We start from the raw sequence: 16,569 nt of genomic DNA, 5'->3' as shown, positions 1-16,569 counted from the left end.
AGAAGGGGTGCCTTGCTGCAGGCAGGAAAATCAGCCTCCCTCCTAGGGAAAAGGGGCAGAGGAAGAATCAAGATCTCTGCTACCTCCCTATGTCGGACAGACTGCCCATCTGTATGCTTTGAGTCCAGTTTCCAGATGACCACAAACCTCCTAGAGGAGCAAGCAATGATCTCCTCACAAGGCAAGCACAGGTTTAAACCTGCATATGCTCCTGTAGAGAATTTTCTGCTGTAATCCATACAAAGATTAAACTCGCCAAGTGGAAGACTTGCACACCTAAGCTCTTTCCGCATAAGGCTGTTGACCACTGAGCTGATATATTGAGGTCAAAGGCTCATCTGTGCCAACACACTTCTTCAGGAATGCAAGTGTGGCTTCCATGCATATACACAGCTGTTACCCTGAGGAGCAGGGGGCAACTAGTTTAACAACAAGAAGTTAAAATTCGGTCCTGGGTTCCTGCAGAAAGAAGGATCAACAGCAGTGAACATCTAGAGAAAGTGCTCACCAGCTTCTGCTACGCACTGGCTTTTCTGGAGACTGTTTTTTGAGTTTAAGACTAAGAGAAATCTTGTTTAAAAATGCATCTGTTTTGCACAGACTGAGTTTTGCTCTCCAAGGAGATGGGAAAAGCAAAACAGCACTGAACTGCAGAAACATCAGTGCCTAGCCATGAGCCTGGCCTTTGCACAACTCCTGGTGGCTGTCCCTAAATGGGAGCACTTCACTGCCAGGTGACGTGTCCCAGACGAGATGAGTTTCCTGAAAAGCACAGACAACATGTGGTTAAAAGCTCAGTTCAGACAAGCAGCGAAACAAGCCTGCTCTCTGGTTTTTGAGCTGAATTCAACACTTTCCATGTTTGCTCTCTCACAGGTTATCTGGGCTGCACAATCAGCAAAACTCCTGCAAAACACTTGCTGGGGCTCAGCTACCAGGCAGTCTGTAATGGAGCTGTTCTGGAGGAAAACAGAAGTGTTATCGTGCTCGTGGCTGTCCCAATACAATTAGTCATATCTGATGGAGAGATACGCATCCTCACAGGGCTCTTACTGCCTTCTCAACAGATGAAGTCAAAATGAAAACATCCTAACGATCAACAACTAACCTGAAAGCTGAATCACAAATCCTGAAGGCAGTCTCAGTGCTACAAAGAGATGTCTTCCCTGCAGAAGAAGACAGCTGGGTTCCTTCCATCTGTCCCGTTTCTTCTTCCCATATAAATTCTTGACATGGCTTAGTGAAATAACATTTCTTCTTTCAACACCCCATTCAAGCAACCCTTCTCTGATCTGCCTGAGGGATGTTGTAAGGTCAAGGGAAGAAACCACACTTGAGACAGGAAGAGGAAAAGGCCAGAGGTTGGGTGGTGGGAAACAACATCCCAGCCATCTTCTCTGTATAACTTCGGACAAGTTCCCCAATGCTGCTTTGTCTCATTTTCCCACTGAAATAGCAAGTTTCCCACCATGCTGGCTGACTACCATGAGGATCTGTGTGGTTGGTCAGGTGTTACCAACCTGGGGTTAACACTGACAATAATCAGAGGAGAATGATGCTGTGTCTAAGCTTCCTTCCCTCCCATTTCATGTCACTTGGTGATCTTCAGCACAACCTAGACCATGATTTCATGCAGCACTTCTACATTTGTGCACTTCACAAACAGCTCATGGCTGGTACCGGGGCAGAATATCAGAATGACACTCACTTGTTGGACTTCTCTAGCTGGGATGTCACCTGGTCAGGAGGCACCACACTGATCTTAAAGGGATCCTGTGGTCACTGAAGAAAGGACCCTGGATCTATGCACACATGCATGATGGTAGAGATGGGAGCAGACACCCAGTAGTTTGTCTTGATAACCACTATGGAATTCGATTCATTTGGAAACAAATTTCTTTTTCAGAAGCCTCTTCCCCAGCACTGACAACTCTTTTGAGATGCAATTTGCACTGCCAGGGCTTACAGCAAGGTGAAGCATGCCCTACTCCACCTGCTCCTCCCTGAGGGTGACCGGCAAGACAAGGAGCTGCTCCGTGGTTCCACATCCTTTCAGAGCTCATAACCAAACACAAATCTTCCAAATTTGGGTAATTCCCAGGCAAGTCTCAACCAAAGCCACACATCTGCACTCACACTAAAGAGCAGACACACATCAAGAGAGAGAAGCAATTGCTATAGGTTGCCATGGCAGTGTGCAAGGGTGATTTTATCACCCTTATCAGCTGCAAAAGCATTTAGGCCCATTATCAGAGAATACTGTAGCATCTTTTTAAGGGTGCAATAGGCGGGAGAAGCAGAAAATCAGTGTCAACCAGAAGTAACCATTCAGCACACAAAGCAGGAGCCCTTGCTTTGGGTGAGCTGCCTCCCAGGGGCACAGGGACATTCACACAGCCCCAGGGTCGTGATGGAGCTGACAGGCAGTGCTGGGCTCCCCAGCAGCCCCCCAGCCCAGGGAGTTCTCCCCTGCACAGAGGGATGAGCAGCCCTCCAGGGAGCGCAGCGACAGTGAGTGGAGAGCACTCGCCTGTGCTCTCTGCGGAGCCGATGGAAGTAGGTCAATCCTTCTGCTTTGCTGAACCTTTTGGCAGGTCGGTGCCGCGCTGCCGTCGCCACTCGCAGCTCGTCATTTCTGCCGCGTGACAGCCACGTCGTTCGGGAGTTAACGAATTCAATACATCTAATTAAATCAAACTTGGCACCCATTCAAAACCCATCTCGTGGCTTTTTTTTTTCTTTGCCTTTTTATTCCCTGCTGTTGGTGGTGAGAGACCCATGAGAGGAGAGATGCAAGAGAGGGTTGCTAAGGGGCAAGTCAGTTTTTATCTCTTCTTTTATCTCAGTTTTTTATCTTTATCCTTTTTATCTTATCTCTATTCTTTATCTCTTCTTTATCTCAGTTTTTGTTTCCCTGCTGCTCTCCTGTCACAGAATCATAGAATAATTATGGTTGAGAAAGACCTCCAAGATCATCAAGTTGTTTCAGAGATGCTTTGTTTTCCTTGAGGGAATGCAATAAACCCACATGGTTTGTTGCCTCTTTCCTTGTCCCCTGCCCCAGACAAAATGACCTTTTCCATCTTCTTGCAGGCTTTGCAAACAGAGTCCAACACATCCTGATGATCCTTTGGCTCTGCTGCTGACCCTCACCACACTGAACATGGACTTGGCAAGCAAGCCAAGCTGGCATGGATGGCAAAGGGAAGGCACATCAAAGTGTGACCTGCAGCCCCTAGGCTGGGCTGGACACACTGCAAGGTGGGAGCACATCTTCCACCACTAGACTGAGTAAAGCCAGAAAGCAGCAGGGAGACCACTGGAGATGGCTCATGCCAGCCAGGGTCTCCTCTGGTTGCTCTCCCATTCAGCTCCCGACTTCCACCATACACCAGCACTGCTTGGTGGACATGGTCATGAACATGGGATCACACTGAAGAAGCCATCCAAGACAGGCTACTGAATGGCCACAGAGCTCTTGAGAAAGACCACAGGATGAGGAGCTGTCATTCGGATAACCTCTTCAGTGACATGAGGACACACTGGCAAGCTGCCCACACCTGCCCCCTTCCACAGACCAACACAACACTAGGACCACCCTGTCCAGCCTCTCATGCCTCTTCACTGTGGCAGATTCCTCCTCTTCCACCCCATCTTCCACTTCTGTCACATCGTCCCTGCCCTGTGACCACTACCTGGAAGTCAGGACAGTGGCACAGCCTGCTGCCTTTCTGTGCAGTGTCTCACATATGTCAGCAAAACTGCCATTCCTGGTTACAGGAATTTAATTAAACGCACTTGGATCATCCCAGAAGAGCACATCTGTGAACCTTGGAGAAAATTTATTGTCTTTTTCATATCCCTCAGGTGTTCTGTAGCCTTGCTGGGATGGGGAACCAGGACTAGGGAATATGCCAGGTACCATCAGACCAAGACTATGTTGTTTCCCTCAACCAAGCATTGTTTCCTCCTTGGATTGACATGAAAGAGCTCTCTGCAAAGAGAAAAGCTTATCTGTATGATGGCTGGGACGTTTCACACCACCACTGCCAATGTCTCCATTGCCAGTGGGAGCCCTGTGGGGCCACAACAGGAAATCAGGTCTTAATCACCATCTCACTTTTCATTCCCCACTTCAGTTCTGCTATTTAAGCAGCTGCTATGAGCTGGCTCCACACTTTCAGATGAGCAGCCGTTGGGGCACAGGGTTTAGCTCGAGTGTTTTCAGGCTGCAACTCCAAATGCAAAGAGAAACACAAAGCTGGGCAGGCTGGGGGGAAACAATCAGGCAGTGATTAAGGCTTTAAAACACAACCAAGCAAGCGCCAGCCTCCTGCCCAGGCTGACACTACCAGGGACAGGTAGCTAGGCTGGCAAGGCCATGTGGGCAGGACACTGGCAATGTGTGCACCAACTGATTGGGCTTGCTGCCCACTTGGGACATTTGTGTGACATGGTCCAATGCAGATGTGTCTCCAGGTGCTTCCCCTCCTCCTTTTTCATGATACATCTATAGATCTGCTGCAACAGCCAGGCTGGGCTGTAGCAGCTAACTGCTCAGGCTCTGCAGCAGCCAGGGAGAACTCCCCTTGCAGGAGGGAAGTCTGCTGACACCATAACCAGTGTAGGTGGCAGAGCTAGCCCCTCTACACATGCACCAGGGACTATCTAAAAGGGAGAGAGTGGTGAGACCTGGAAAGAGACATGTCCAGAGCTCACTGGCACAACCATCCCTGTGCACCAGCACAAGAACATTCAACAAATGCCCATCAGCCCATACTCCCCATGGCCTGTGGACCTCCACAGGCAGCAGCCCAGGAAAACAAGAGGTTGGGGTTTGTGCCCTACTTTAGTTGCTTCCTTCTTTTGCATCTTCAACTCAGACACAACTGGAGTTAATGAGTAAGCAACTCCAAATCTCTGCAGCCCTGAACATTCTCTCTCCCCCCTTCATCAGGAAACTATCCCCCAGCAAAATTAAAATCATAGAATCACAGAATGATTTGGGTCAGATGTGACTTTCAAAGACCACCTAGTCCAACCCACCTCTCATGGCCATGGGCACCTTCTGCTAGATCAGGTTGTTCAAAGCCTCGTCCAAACTGACCTTAAACACTTCCAAGGATGGAGCATCCACAGGTTCTCTGGTCAACTTGTTGCAGTGTCTCACCACCCTCATTATAAAAGACCTTCCTCTTTATGTCCAGTCTAAACCTGATCCCCTTCAGTTTAAAACTGTTGCTCCCCATCCTGCCATAACAGGCTGTTCCCTTCTTTCTTATAATCCATTTTTTAGATATTGAAAGGTCACAATAAGGAGGCCTTTTCCTTTCCTCTGTTTTCCTTGAAGCCTTCTCTTCTCCAGGTTGAGCAACCTCAACTCTCTCAGCCTGCCTTCCAAGGTTAACACCCCAGAAGGACCCAGACACCTTCACATACTTCCAGGCAAAGAAAGTCACCAAATATCCCTCTTGAACACAGTGCCCTCAATACCAGCAGCCAACAAAACTCTTCCCTGTTCACTCTCAGTACCAAGATGGAGGCACTGACTGAGGGACTGACGCTTCCATCCCATTCACACATGGCTGTTTCCATCACAGCCTGATGCTGCAATGTCTTGTTTGGCAAACCCAGAAGGACATGGGAAACATGAGCAGAGGAGGTGGTCACGTTGCCCTTAGTGAAAACACACTGAATTGATCCGAGATCCAATTGAGCCAAGCTGAAACCTCACAACACCCTCTCCCTCCTAACAGCACAGTTATTGTGATGACTGCCCTGAAGTTCACAAGGCCCCCTCATGGTGAGAGATGGCAGGTAACAAACATTTCTATGACTCACTGACTGCAGCACAGCAACCTCCTGGAGAGTCCATAAGGAGAGGGAGTAAAAGTGACAATGGGGTTCTCATGGCTGTCCTGGTGCCTGGGGGATGACGTGTTGGGGTGAGATGTCAGGGCAGACTTTGGGTCTGTCATTTTGACTGAAATGCCAAATATTCCTCTGTTGGTTTCCCATCAGTTGCAAGGTTTTCCCCTAAAGCCATCACACAAAGGTGAGGCTGTTTAAAATTCATTTCAGATGTCTGCTACTTATATGGTCACAATTATCCTGTCCATGATAGATGACTATGGTTTCATCAAAGCATCTTGTGACACTTGTCAGCACAATTTGCCCAGACATGGTCAAACACCTGGGGACCTCTTCTGTGTAACTTAAGCACTAGTATCAAAAAAGCAAGTGTTACAATTACGAAACCATTGAGCAAAGACATAAAGGAACTTTTGCCACAAAACTAATTAAATCTTTGGGAAAAGGACAGTATTTACCTCCAGCCTTCCCCATACTGCCTCAAGCAATATTATTCCTGAAAAGCTCCCAAGTGGTTCTTGTGCCCTGTCCTACTTTTGCCTCCCCATGACACTCATGGATCACAGTTGAATTGGGTGCACAGTTCGTGGTTGACACAGCCACTGCCAAACTGCCAATGTCCTAAAGGAATTTTCCCTTCGCCAAGCTGGCCTTGATCTGAACACTGTCTTCTTCAGAAAGGGATGGAAAATAAATCTTGCTGAAAGAAGGGCTCACTAAACTTACTGTAACACTCCCTTTTCCCTCCGAAAAACCCACCACAGCCTGGGGCACCAGCACTGCTACAGTAGGTGTAGGATTCATCTCACCCACCCTATAGCCATCCAAAGTATTTGTACCTAACCTAAGCGAGCTGGCTGGGGACACGCCACGTCTGATCAGAGAGAGGTGTTTGCAGTGTTGGCATCTGCATCCGAGCAAGTCGGCACAGGATGCTTTTGCAGTTGGTGAGGAATCTGCCATGTAGCCAGGGAAGACAAAGCTGCAATTCAACCCATTCATCAGATCCATCACACCTGACACCCTGTGGACAATGCTGACTAAATCTCCCCTGACTATAGCGCAAAACAAAAGCTGCACACTGACACTACAGGGGGGTTGCCATGTGATGACTCCCACATTGCCAACTAGGCACATGTAAAGAAACAGAGACTATCAGATGGCAAAACTGCTCTCAAAGCCCAACTTGAGCACTTGAAATGTCAATGCCCCCACCTCAGTGCATTTCCATCCTTTAATCATCCACCCCTCTAATAAGGGAAGGCAAAACAGATATGCCACATTTTGGCTTCCCCACTCCGTGTTCCAGCTCTTCCAGTAAGCAAAGATGGTTTTGTGCTCGTACAGAGCAATGAACAAGGCACAGCTACACATGCAGCCCATCCTATAGCCCTGCCTCTGTGGGGAGTAGCTTTTGGCAACAGGGCAGGTGGGAACTGGGAGCAGCGACGTCTCAAAGAGCTCCATCGGCATTCATTTCACATGAGGATGGTTATCAGAGCGTGCAGATGAGTTGTACATTCAGCACAGCTGTATTAACACATCTCAGTAAAACACCCTGAGACTCCAAGACAGAAAATGCCACATGGGCAGCTAATTTCCACCTAATAGCACATTTACCTCTGGCAGAAGTTATAGACTGCAAGTGCTTCATGAGCCATTCACAGGAACATTTGTAGGCACTACTGAGGAACACAGGAACTTAATTATCTCTTTTAAAATGACCTGTGTGATTAAAAAACCTATTTGGACTTCAGGTGCCCTGGGATCCGTAATTCCCGATCTAGTTGCTCAACTGGCACAATCTTGAAGGTACCATACAGGCCATTCACATTGCTCTAAATTGTTCTCCCTACCCACCAAACCCACAAGCATGCCCCAAAATCCACCCTCCCAAACCATCAGAGAGAAGCAAAACCCCAACAACTCTCTCCTTATCTTTATCCACTACCTGCCTGCGCTTCCCAAAAGAATACAAATTCCCTCTCTACTGGGGTCACCAAACTTTCAGCATGAACACATGCCCGAGCATCTTTAGATGTAAAAAAAAAAAAATATATATATATATATAGGGAAGTCATTATGCTTCTCGGAAACTTTGTGCAAGGCTTTATTAACAAGGCTCAGCAGCAGTTTTTAGAACCCACTGGCAGTTCACAGCTTGAACCCAAAGACACACCAAGCGCGAACCCTCTTACTAATAATGGCCTGCAGGGCTGGAAAGCCCCTGTGCCTCTCTCAGCCCTGTGTGGCAGTGAGGTGACATGCCTGGGTGATCGATTTGAATACGTTTAGCTGAGGCCACCCACGGGGAAGCACAGATCCTGCCTCTGAGCTGCCATCCCGACCCCAGTGATGCAAGGTGAGTAGGGCAGGGGATGGCACTCTCATTTCTCTACCCCAAAAGTATTTCCACCGAGTGATGGTTAAGAGCACTCATCAGAATTTTGGGGTATTTTTTAGGCAAGTCATTGTAGGAGGATATGCCCAAAGTGGAAGAATACATTGGTAAAATTCCTGATGCCCTGATCCTTGCATTTACTGGCTGATGCTGCACGAAAGCCCAAAAGCCAAACCCTCATCCCTTCTCCCAAGAGCAACACCAGATTATCACTCAGAAAAATGTAGTCCTGAGATAAATTCATGGCACATGAATATCTGATGCAGAGTCCAAATGGAGGAGACCTCACAGGCATTTTCTATTTATGAGGCAGGGGCCTAACTGAGCCTATGTTATAAGCTGTCATGCAGGGGCTACTGCTGGAGCCAGATTAAATGTAATTGTTTTTTATTTTATAGCATGAGCAGGACACAGCTCTTTACTACAAAACAAAAGCACATCCTAAAGAACAGAAACTCCAATGAGCAAAGCAAAGCATCGAAATCACAGAACCACAGAATGGTTTGGGTTGTATGGAATTTTTAAGTACCATCTAGTCCAACTCCACTGCTATGGGCAGGGACATCTCTCACTAAATCAGGTTGCTCAGAGCTCTGCCCAGCCTGTTCTTGAGTACCTACGGGGATGGGACATCCACAACTTCTCTGTGCAACCTACTACAGTGTCACATCACCCTCCAAATTTTTCTCACTGCTGTATGGCCCTTTGCATCCTGCCAAGCTAAAGCCACTTCAGTCTCCTGCCATCCCATGTAGGTTAACACCTCCTCAGCAGCTCCTGCCATTCTGTACTTATTTCCCACCTTCACAGCTCAGCTCCTTTTGCATCTCTCCCAAGGGCAGGTTTCTTCCTGTTGCTCATCACTTCTTAAATCTCATCACCTATTGCTCACACACCCTTAAGGCCAGTGGTTTTGGAAGCAGAGGGAGTTTCAGGTGTACACTCTCAGGTAGCCTGCAAATTCATCCCTGAATGTAGTAATTCCATAGGTTCTCATGGAGCTGAGCACACTGGGTACAACTCTCACTTGCCATTGAGTCAAATTTTTTTTTTCCACTTTATTGCAGCCAGTATCTCATCCCAATGACTTAAAAGTAAGATGCTGCAAGATCAGTTGCCTTACCTGTTTCTGCACCTTCTGGTTTGTCATGCTGGAGAAGGAGTGTAATGGCTCTGGAAACACAAAAAAAACAAAACAAAACAAAAAAAAACCCCAAAGAATCAAGGAAATCCACTTATGATATCTATTAAAAAGACAAAAATTTCAGGTCCCGGAGAACAGCTACAACACTGCAGCCTTTCAACACTAGCTTTCATTTCAAGGTGACAATTTGAAATTACATGAGCTGCCCCATACCCTGTACCCCACTGAGGGAAGCAGAACTTCTTCTGTGAACCCTTTGTACGGACAAAAGAAGAAGGACAAAAGGTGCCAGAGACCCAAGCACGTTCATGGAAATGCATGGATGGTGAAATTAAGGTTTCTGGCTCTTGGCATCACATGACAGCTGTTATAAAACAGTATATTCCTCTCAGCTGCACAGCTATCAATACTGCATGAGTCATCTGTAATACTTATCTAATGGTGAGTAAGCTGCTCCTGCCGGTCATACTTTCCAGATAAATCTGCGAAGAAAACAAGAGGGAAAAAAAAGAACTATCAAAACATGTTATCAAAGAAACAAAATGAATGGGATGGTACTCTGTCAGCAAGACAGCACACAAAGCGGCAGAGGCAGAGTTGGCTTGGGGCTCATCAGATGAAACGTGCATGCCAGGAGAAGCAAGGCAACTATCAGGGTCCGCACGGAGTATGACTGAGGTACCACTAAACCAACCATAACGTGACCCTTCCTGCTGGTGGACACTTCAGCAAACACCTATGGCAGAGGCTGTACGTTGACACAGTTTTTGGGACTGGGACTCAAACTTACAGACGTGGTGGTTTGGGGATTTTTGCTCATCATTTCCTTGCTTGGCAGTGACTGCAGGTCCAAGTGAGGATGCAGTCCTAGGGAAAGAGCTGCTTGGGGTTGGTTTCTGTAACATCCCAAACAGCAGGGAAACCCCAACTCGCCCATGAACTGGGTGCAAAATGATTCTGAACACAGGGGATGTTTTCTCACCTACCCCTGTTTTGACTAAAGCTCAACAACTAAATTGCAAAACTTTAGTGGTGAAATTTATGACAGAAAAAGACAAAGACACCTTCTTTCAAATCTATATGATGAAAGGAACCCTGAACGACCACACTGGCTCTTTTGCACCCTTTTTTGGCCTTTGTGTTGCTGCCTGCCTGTGTCTTGGGGGAGTCTGGTGAGCCACAGGAGCTGAGGCCAAGACCTAGAGAACTTTCTCACAAGAGAAATCGCTAGTGGGGAGGTGGGGGAAATACCCCAAGGGTCTCCCAAGGGGGCTGAGTCATCACATGGGTGTCTTGTGGAGATTTCAGACAGGGAGTTGGGATGCGGGGGCAGAGAGGGGAGAAAACTCCACACACCTCCCCAACTTCACATACCAGAAAGGCAGAGAAAACCCCATGTATGAATCACTCTGCCCTGACACCTCAGAGCCACCAAAGTGTTTCATACAGGCTGTCATGAAGGTTCCTGCCAGCAGAGAGGAGCCCATGCGCTGTCCTTGCAGCCTGGCTGTGAGGCTTTGTGGGCAAGAAGATTCCAGGGTGGACAAAATGCTTCCGTTGGATTGCCTGCAAGTGGGGAGCAGGCATGGGGGGACGTCCATGGGGACCAACACAGACCCACCAAACCCCAAGACCTCCACACCCAAGAGTAAAGCTTGAGGTGAGGTCACCTCCATCTCCTCCTACCTGGAAGGGACTGGAAAATAAAAGCTCTTGTCATGGTTAGGGCAGTGTTTCATAAAATCACAGAATGGTTTAGGTTGGAAGCATCCTTTAAGGATCATCTCATTCAAATCAACTGCAATGGGCAGGGACAGTTTCCACTAGACCATGTTGCTTAAAGCCCCACCCAACCTGGCCTTGAACACTTTCAGGCATGGAGCATCCACAACTTCTCTGGGCAAACTGTGCCAGCATCTCACCACCCTCATCATAAAAAGTGTCTTCCTCATGACCAAACTAAATCTATCCCCTTTCAGTATAAAGCCATTCCCCTTTATCCCATCACTCCATGTCCTTGCCAAAAGTCCCTTACAGATCTCCTGTAGCCTTAGAACTTAAGCTGCTCCAAGGTTTTCCCAGAGCCTTCTCTTCTCCAGGCCTCTCTCAGCATTTTCTCACAGGTGAGGTGCTCCACACCTCTGATCATCTTTGTGGCCACCTCTGGACCTGCCAAAACAGGTCCATACTCTTCCCATTTTGGGGACTCATTGCTGGGGCAGTTTCACACTGCACCCCCAGCACTGCTCAGGGTTACCTCTGGCTCCCCTACCTGCCCCAGGGACGGAGGCTCTTGTCAGACAAGCGCAGGAATTGACGCCATCAGGAACAAACTTGACTGTGTTTTTTCTCTGAGTTGATTTTTGTTTAAGTCAGTGTTGCAGCACTACAGGATCCCACGCTCCCAGGCACCAACACCAGGGATGGGCTGGAAATCAGTTTGGGGGAGTAAAGTCAGTGGGACCAGCCCCTTTGGCATCGGCACACTCACACTGGATGGAAAGGGATGCATAAGCAACAGCCTCAGACAGTTGCTCTCAGCACTTAACCATCAACCTCGGAATAAAAGTGATTCACCACTGCAGCACAGGCTGTGTATGGGGACAGCCATTCAGAAATAAAACCAGGCCAACTTATTCTCTCCTGAAACCTCAAATTCATATTCATTAGATATACTTTCTCCCCTCCCTGATATACCTTATGGGGTTGAGTAAGCTGTACTGCTCCAGGCTCTCTCATCCCAGGTGTTCCTGTCCACCTCTTCCCATTCAAATTTGCCTGAAGTCACAACAACTGTACCCAATCAATGCTCTTGGGAGGGTATCTTCTCCTCTATGAAGCCTGCCCTGTTTTTCCAAGTACTTATCTGCTGCTCTGAGACCTTTTTACTAGAGTCTTTAATTCTAAGTTTGGCACTTGGTTTGCCTTTTTTTTTTCGTCTTCTTCTGAGTTGTATGATCAAAATTGCCTTTTAAATGTCTATATATACATTTCACGGGAAATCAGTATACAGGGGAAGAGGGGGAAAACCTGTCACATCTTACCACCACGATGCAAATATAGCATGGAGTAGGAACTGAACTGGCCACAGATGCAATCTAGCCCTGTCAGTGCTTTTGTACCATGTGTGATACAATATTAGACACAAATTAGGAGATTCCCACAAAGGAAACGACCATTTAGCCAGCTCAGTTTTTGGTGGGAAAAAAAAAAAAAAAAAAAATAAGAGAGGTCTATTTGGCCAAGCATAGGATTTAGCCTAGCCAGTTTTGCAGGAATAAAAAGAGAAAGAAGGAATCAATAATAATCTATGTAGCAACCTATCACAGTTCTGCACATTTCTATCGGTAAATAAACGTAGTTGTATTACAAGGATTGCCCATCTGTATTACGATACAAAGGCAAACAAATGTGCACCACCAGCTTTGGATCAAGGCTCTGGAATTTACAGAAGCAAGGAAAAATCAACAGGGGCTTTGCCTGAATAAAGACTGCTGGTTTAAGCATACATGACTTGCGCTAGTGTTCAGTGAAACAGCCTGGATTGCGTGTGTGTGCAGTTAAAGATAAGTATCTCAATATATTTATATCAAAGGGATAGAGGGGGAAAAAAAAATCTCACATGCAAATATGGTGGCATTCACACAGATCTTGCAATGGTGCTGTCACAAGAGGTCACAGCTCTGGAGCTGACAACCCCTCTGATGCAGGCATTTTCTAAAAGGGGAGTTCATTTGGCTGCCCCTACACACAGTTGCTCTACACACAGTGAAAAAGTCAGATAGCAAGCATGCAGTGAGGTGACACAGCACTGCAGTCATCCAACTCCTCATTTGCCACATGCTAGAGAATATTTCTGGATCCCTTATTTTGGGCTTGGAAGTTTGGAGACTGGATTCTTAAAAGAAAATGTGTGAAAATAATGTGTTCTTCTTAACCACTTATGTGTCTGTTAGCTTAGATAGCACCATTATGCTGGTGAAGTGATGGTGTTTTTAATGGAGCAAAAGTGCAGTCACCCGTGGCATTCAAGAGAACTGCTGCTCAACATCTCCTCCTCTGCAGTCACCTACTGTTGGATTTGTATCTGGTTTGGTCACTCAGCTCCATCAAGCTGCTCAAAGTGCACCTCCCAATCCCTACAGTAACTACTAATTCTCTTGGGGTGTAAATATAGCTGTCATCTAAGATGTTTGCAGCCATTAATTAAATTTGGAGCTCTAGGTACTGTGAGATGTTATCTCTCTTCGAAAGCAGCAGCCTTGACTCAGCAAAAGGTGGAGAGAGAGGGAGAGACCGTGCTTCTTCACTTTCCTCAAAGGTCAGCAAGGGAACGCCCCGGAAACCCTGAGTAGTAACACCTCGTCCATAACCAAAGTACAGGAGCTGTATTTAGGCAGCTGCCTGATCACAAGAGCTACAAGGACACGTGTCTGCTCAGCAACAAACAACTTGAAATGCAGATGCCTTTTATTAGCCGCCCTTGTATTTAGCTTGGCTCAGAAGAGCGTGCTGCTCCGCTGGTGGGTCCTGCAGCGTATGGAAGAGCAGTTATTAGTGAAGCTAATTATCAACAACGTGGCTACTTAGAGGGCTAAAAATAGCACAGTGTATTAATAGATGGAGTGCAAAACTGGGACACAGAAGATGACGATTCTGATCTCGAGCGCGGCAGCAGCCTACACGATCTCGGGCAAACCTCTTCATCTGGGTGTTTTGTTTTTACAGTTTGCAAAGCAGGCAGAAAAATCACTTCTCAGAAAGGCTGCAAGGCTGAATTCCTCAGCATCCGGGAGCACTGAGAGGTCCTCTCCTGTATCTCCACACAAATGGAAAACGTTCCTCTGTCAGCAGGACTGGCTCCCACACAGTAATTTCATGCCATTTATGTGGCTACTCAGGTGACAGTTCCCAGAAAGCTGTAACATTTACTTTAAATACCTGAGTTCACTAATCACTGATCAAAGGAATGCAGACTTTGGAAATGGTTTCCAGTTGACCTGGAGCTGCTGGAGCAGAGCGGCAAGTGCTCTGGCTCAACCCGGCACCGATCTGTAGACAGGAAGACCATTGCAATGGGGGAAGTGCATGACTCACTTATTTCATGCAAACTTTAACCAATTCAAAAATCTTATGATTTGCATCTAGCTAATGACCAGAGACACAAAGACTTGTAACGACATTATAAACCGCTCTGCCTCCCCACCACACAAGCACAGGTTCAGCCCAGCACCTGAGAGCACACACATGAGAAATCAAGTCCTTCCTCCCCCTGACTGCCCTTCCAGGCTGTGGAAGGGTAGTACCACCACTGTGCTGGAGGACATCTCCTTCACAGCAGCACACCTCACCAGCCTTCAGAAGAAGGAAAGGACATGAGGAGCCACAGTCTCCCAAATCCTGTATATCCTAGAGAAGCTCCAGTGCCCAAACCTGATCAGCCCTACAGGGGTTCCAAGGCACCCCGTCACCACGTAGGTTGCCATCTCCCTGGCTTCCAGGCTTTCTTTGAAACTTCACAACACTGCTGGCTACATGCAAGGTAGCCAGATGTGCACAACCCCTGGTCCACCCATGCAAGCTGAAGTTGCACAGATGCAGTGCACTGTCCCAGGATACCAAATAATCCCTCTATATCTATCCCACTGATATGGCTGTTTGTATTAAGGATTTTAAAAACTGTCTTTAAGGACAATGTGACTGCTGTGCTACAGGAGATCTGACTTCTAATAACAATAATGTAACACACCTTAATGAGTAAGAAAAGGGAGTGGAAAATTAATGATGTGCCCAGCATTTGCAAAGGGATTCATCTATTTATTTAAAAGACAGAGTGTGCCTCTGAGAATGAGACAATGCAATCCCACGGTCAGTGACAGTCCTACATTTGCACTGATGTAGAAGAGATAAGACTCTGCCCTTGAGTGTTTTGTTACCTTCTGCTCAAGAGTTCAAGATGATAAAAAAAAAAACAGAAAAAAAACACATAAAAGCCACAAACCATATTAGTTTCAATACAAACAAACAGGAATGTTTTCTTTAGCCTTTTCTACCATGGAAGGAGTGAGATAAGTGGACCTTTCATACGAGTGTTGTGAAAACAGCTGTAGGAAGTTAAAAATTGAAATATATGTTAGATGTAACTGTCAGCTACTGGCATCTCAGGCTGCAACTGTTCCCGCACCTAATCTCCAAGATGAGCAAACAAAAACACCTAACAGGGCTTCAAAAAGTAAGCATCCATCAGCTGCACAATTGGCTTCCTAACCAGGAAGGGTGCTGGTACCCCCCAAAGTGGAGAGTGAGTCCCAGAGGCAGAATGGGAAGAGGAAGGACGGAGAGGGGAAGGAAGAGACTCGGGAAGGAGGAGCAGTCTCCTTCCTCTTCCATGTTTCTCTTCTTGCCCGCTCTCATGGTACCAAATTTGTCAAGGCTTCTGCCTCCTGCCATGTTTTCTAGCGGACATAAACTCCTTTATCACCCTCCGGAGCGGAATCTCAATGAAACCAAAGTGGCTTCAAGAGCCAAGAGTAGCCCAAAGCAATCCAGGTTCCTCACTGAGCTCCAGCAGTCCCAGGAGAAGGTCCAGCCAAAGGCTGAGGTGCTGATATATCATCAGGGCTTCAACCTCCAGTTTTATCATGCAGTAATCATCCTTGGGTTTGGGTGAGGTGTTGGATCTCCCATGGAACTCCACAGCAGAAAAGGGGATGACCCTCCCCTTCTAACTTTGCTTATCACAGTAACTCAGCTGCAGGACTGCTGCAGTCCAGCACCTGGGCAGGCACACGGGCACTGCTCAGCACTGCAGGCCTGTGCTGCTGATGGGTTCTTGGGAGTGGTACTCCACAAACCACCAACAGGAACACAAAAAGAAAGTGGCACCAAGTTACGATCCTGGGAAAAAATAAGGAACACGCCCAGTGCATGCTTCTCCCTTTTCACGCAGATAGAACATTTTCAACCTATGATTTAATTTTTTTCTAAAGTATCCCCATATGTTGGGATAAAGCAATTTGATGAGATGGAGGTGATCTCCAAAGCCAATATCCCCTGTACCTGTGATGTACCAAAGGATATTTATCTACTTAAAGGTAGAACAAGATGTTTCAAACTGGGGGGAGGAAAAAAAAAAAAAAAAAAAAAAAAAAAA

General features: G+C 46.9%; 1 long non-coding RNA gene across 2 annotated transcripts in view; it reads right to left on the bottom strand.

The window, feature by feature from the left end:
- Positions 1-16,569, bottom strand: part of LOC114055796 — a 96,995-nt gene that overhangs the window by 9,996 nt on the left and 70,430 nt on the right. The window contains exon 4 of one of the 2 annotated variants that reach the window (XR_003570833.1): positions 9,396-9,898. The exons of the other annotated variant lie outside the window; for it this stretch is intronic. This is a non-coding gene — a long non-coding RNA (uncharacterized LOC114055796). The remainder of the gene's footprint in view (positions 1-9,395; positions 9,899-16,569) is intronic. 2 annotated transcript variants of the gene reach the window in all.

Source organism: Empidonax traillii, unplaced genomic scaffold (assembly GCF_003031625.1).
Source record: "Empidonax traillii isolate 1590-97213 ecotype Southwest subspecies unplaced genomic scaffold, ASM303162v1 scaffold66:size1465758, whole genome shotgun sequence".
NCBI classification, from domain to species: domain Eukaryota; kingdom Metazoa; phylum Chordata; class Aves; order Passeriformes; family Tyrannidae; genus Empidonax; species Empidonax traillii.
This window is presented reverse-complemented; position numbering and strand designations above follow the sequence as displayed.